We start from the raw sequence: 5,000 nt of genomic DNA on the forward strand, positions 1-5,000 counted from the left end.
GGGGCACAGCCACCAAGCTACCCTGGAGCCCACACCTTTTTCCACACGGTTAAGATTTCATGCTTTAAGTTACCTTAACTTGACATGGTATTAAAGTTGCTTTTTAAACCCGCTTCTGTTCTTACTATAAATAAAAACTTACCTTCAATAGTTGTTTTCGTGTCTCCTTTGCTCCTATCTCCTAATGTCTGCTCCTCTCTGTCGCCGTCGAGCACTGAAGTCAGCCGCAGATTGCTGCACTCTGGCCACCTGGTATCAATTAACAGGTAACTCCCTTGGGAGGGGCAAGGGGCGGGACTTCGCCATCCAGCAGCAGGAGTGTCTGCTGCGGGATGTCAGGCCATTCGGGAGCATGCTGCTCAATGTCTACATTACTTGCTAGGAGGTCATAAGCCCTGGGAGCACAGAGAACCGACATGGCTTCAGCGGTGCAGCGGTTTAAGGTGTCTGTCTCTTAGTGAATCACACCACATTATTCTCAGGGGTTCGAATCCCGGGGTGGAATCGGTCAACCACTCAAACTACTCCGCTAAGCTACAGGGGTCCAGTTGGTGGTTGACTACCGCACTGAGAAGCTCCAGCTGTGCTTTGTGCTGTGCTCTGCAGGATTTAAGCCACAAGAATAATCGAGCCACTGCAGCCGGAGCCACTTTTGACATTTTAATAAAAATAAAATAATAAAATAAAAAAAAACAAACAAACCTTGCTTTTCAGGTGGCGGCGGCGGCGGCGGCCATTCGGAAGCAAGCAGCGAGTTCTGCTGCTGCTGCAGGATGGCTGGTGATCGTTGGTTACCGCATCAATTTCGGTGACGCAGCTCGGTGAGAATTGGTTATTGTGGAAGCGGCACGAGTCCCGTTCCGCCGAATGGCCGGACCGTGTCCCGCCGAATGGCTGGAACCCAAGCCGGGGGAAGGCGCACGGACCCCGGGTAGGGGCTCAGACATTTGGCGGAATCCCTGGGCGTCTCCTTATGGCAGGAGACACGGTCAAAATAGCACGAGTCCCGTTCCAAATCCCGTTCCACCGAATGGCCGGACCGTCCCACCGAATGGCTGGAACCCAAGCCGGGGGCAAGGCGTCCGGACCCGGGTGTGGGCTAAGACAATCGGCAGCATCCCTGGGCGTCTCCTTATGTCTCGCGCCCCTGGGAATGCTCCGGCTTGGGGTTGTCAATCGTGTGGCTCCTGTAACTTGGCGGCTCATTTTCAGGCTCCTTCATAAATGAGTCTGGCACAGCAAAGAGTGGAACCTAAATCGGGAGCAATTTATTCAACATGACTCCTGTGGCTTGGTGGGGATTTTTAGCCTCCCTCCCTCTTAACGAGTCCAGGTACTCTGAAAAGTCTCTCTCTCTCTCTCGGTCTCTCTCTCGGATTTTTTTCGGCACCACCACTGACGGCTCCTGTAGTCTGGTGATTTGCATCGATCGGGAGAAGGAGATGCTGATGCTCCTGTAGTCTGGTGATTTACATCGACGAGGAGAAGGAGGAGATGCTGATGATACTCCATGTCGATGTCTAAATTACTTGCTATGTGCTAACGTGTGCTAACGGCAAAGGCACGTGGCTGGAGTGGTGCAGCGGTGCAGTTTATGGTTCCCCAACTCACAATGAATGGCAGCCCCGTCTTTCACGGTCGGGGATCGAATCCCAGGGCTGCGTAGGCGAGGCACTCGCGACGAAAGCCGCTAAACTACAGGACCCATGTGTACAAAAGCACAGCTGGCTGGCCCCTCGCTTCAGCAGGTGGCGAAAGCAGTACACCGGAGATTGCCTCGCTCTGTATACCGTGACACTAATTGAGCCACCGCTCCGGCCAATTCTTTTTTCCACATGGTATCGGGGAGGGGAGGAGCTAGCTAGCTTAGCCCGCTGCAATTGGCTGGAAATTTGGAAGCATCGATAAATGATTCCAGATGGCTGGACATTTGGAGGCATCGATAAATGATTCCAGATGGCTGGACATTTGGAGGTCATAACCACTATGAGCAAAGATAACCCACATGGCTCCTGTAGTCTAGTGGTTTAGCTGCCCGCTCTCCGCCCCAGAGACCCGGGTTCGCTTCCCGCTGGCTGCAGAAAGCCTTTTGTTTTTTTTGCAAAGTCCCGTTCCGCCAAATGGCTGGACCGTCCCACGAAATGGCTGGACCCTCCCCGGGATTCGGACGCCCTCAGCCCCGCAACAAGTTGTCAAAAATACCCCTTGCCTGGTTCTCCGGAACCGGGACCGGCCCCCGGACCCTCCGCCGGACCGGCCCCGGTCCTGGAGGACCGGGGGGGGGAGTTATGGAGCTTCTTTCCCCGGGGTAGGTGCACCGGACCCCGGGTAGGAGCTCAGACATTTGGCGGAATCCCTGGACGTCTCCTTATGGCAGGGGACTTGGTCACAAAGGCACGAGTCCCCTTCCGCCGGATGGCTAGACCGTTCCACCAAATGGCTGTAACTCAAGCCGGGGGAAGGCACCCGGACCCGGGAAGGGGCTCGGACATTCGGCAGCATACCCGGGCGTCTCCTTATGGCAGGGGACTTTGTTAAAACGGCCATACGGCAGCATCCCCCTATGCTCCCATATGGCCGGCCCCTCCCTCCCCAACAAAAGGGCTCAGGAATGGAAACTCGCTCCCCTTTCGTTCCTGGGACCCTCCCCCACCGGCCCGAATCCAACCCCCACCCGACCTAGGCTCCCAAAGGACTTTTCGGGCTGGATTACACTCGCAGACATACGGCAGCAAAACACGATCTCGCCTTATGGCGACCCGGTTCTCCGGTACCGGGACCGCCCGAGGCGATAACGGACACCGGGCTTCCGTTAAGGGCGCCCCCGCACGACCTCTGCTCCGAACCCCGCGGCTCTGGGACCTCGGGAAAGCAGAAACCCCAACCCTAGTCCGCGACATACGGCAGCATGGCCTTGTGCTCCCAACTGGCTGGCCCCTCCCTCCCCAACCAAAGGGCTCAGGAATGGAAACTCGCTACCTTTACGTTCCTTGGACCCTCCCCCACCGGCCCGAATCCGAACCGCACCCGACCTGCGCTCTCACAGGATTTTTCAGGCTCAAACACACTTGCAGACATACGGCAGCATTACCTTAGGCTCCCATATGTCAGGCCCGCCAAATGATTACGGACGTCCTGACATTTGGGAGCATGATTCCATATGTCCGGACCTCGATGTCATAAGCACTACGAGCGAAGGCAACCCACATGGCTTGAGCGGTGCTGCGGTTCATGGTCCCCCCACTTGCAATGGATTGCTGCCCCGTGATGGTTGGGGATCGAATCCCGGGGTGGAATTGGTCAACCACTCAAACTACTCCGCTAAGCTACAGGAGTCCAGTTCGCTTCTACCGCACTTAGAAGCTCCAGCTCCTCTGCATCTGTTCTCCTTGCTGTATACCACAAGAGTATTCGAGCCACTGCTTCAGCCACTTCTTTTTTACACATTGTATGAAAGAGCTAGCGAGCTTAGCTAACTAGCCCGCTGCAATTGGCTGGACATTTGGAAGCATCGATAAATGATTCCAGATGGCTGGACATTTGGAGGTCATAACCACTATGAGCAAAGATAACCCACATGGCTCCTGTAGTCTAGTGGTTTAGCTGCCCGCTCTCCGCCCCAGAGACCCGGGTTCGCTTCCCGCTGGCTGCAGAAAGCCTTTTGTTTTTTTTGCAAAGTCCCGTTCCGCCAAATGGCTGGACCGTCCCACAAAATGGCTGGAACCCAAGCCGGGGGCAAGGCGTCCGGACCCGGGTGTGGGCTAAGACATTCGGCAGCATCCCTGGGCGTCTCCTTATGTCTCGCGCCCCTGGGAATAATGCAGCCGTCCGGCAGCATTACCCCCTGATTCCGTATGTCCGGAGGAGGGTTCGGTTCTATTCGTTTCCGGCTTGGGGTTGTCAATCGTGTGGCTACTGTAGCTTGGTGGGTCATTCAGGCTACTTCGTAGACGAGTGAGTGAGTGAGTCTGGCACAACAAAAAGCGTGACCTCATTCGCGAGCAATTTATTCGACATGACTCCTGTAGTCTGGTGATTTTCTTGGTTTCCAGAAATGAGGATCGAGGAGGAGGAGGAGGAGGAGGAGGAGCAGATGCTGATGCTCCATGACGATGTCTAAATTACTTGCTATCAGGTGTGCTAACGGCAAAGGCACATGGCTGGAGCGGTGCAGCGGTTTATGGTGCTCCAACTCGCAATGAATGGCAGCCCCGTCTTTCACGGTCGGGGATCGAATCCCAGGGCTGCGTAGGCGAGGAACTCGCCACGAAAGCCGCTAAACTACAGGACCCATGTGTACAAAAGCACAGCTGGCCGGCCCCTCGCTTCAGCAGGTGGTCGTAGCAGTTCACCGGAGATTGCCTCGCTCTGTATACCGTGACACTAATTGAGCCACCGCTCCGGCCAATTCTTTTTTCCACATGGTATCGGGGAGGGGAGGAGCTAGCGAGGCTAGCCCGCTGCAATTGGCTGGACATATGGAAGCATCGATAAATGATTCCAGATGGCTGGACATTTGGAAGCATCGATAAATGATTCCAGATGGCTGGACATTTGGAGGTCATAAGCACTATGAGCCAAGACAACCCACATGGCTCCTGTAGCTTAGTGGTTTAGCTGCCCGCTCTCCGCCCCAGAGACCCGGGTTCGCTTCCCGCTGGCTGCAGAAAGCCTTTTGTTTTTTTTGCAAAGTCCCGTTCCGCCAAATGGCTGGACCGTCCCACCGAATGGCTGGACCCTCCCCGGGACTCGGACGCCCTCAGCCCCGCAGCAAGTTGTCAAAAATACCCCTTGCCTGGTTCTCCGGAACCGGGACCGGCCCCCGGACCCTCCGCCGGACCGGCCCCGGTCCTGGAGGACCGGGGGGGGGAGTTATGGAGCTTTTTTGCCCGGGGTAGGGGCACCGAACCCCGGGTAGGGGCTCGGACATTTGGCAGCATCCCTGGGCGTCTCCTTATGGCTCGTGCCCCTGGTAAGGCAGACATCCGGCAGCATCCCAG

Source organism: Poecilia reticulata, chromosome 17, assembly GCF_904066995.2.
Source record: "Poecilia reticulata chromosome 17, P_reticulata-male-v2, whole genome shotgun sequence".
Classification (NCBI taxonomy): Eukaryota; Metazoa; Chordata; class Actinopteri; order Cyprinodontiformes; family Poeciliidae; genus Poecilia; species Poecilia reticulata.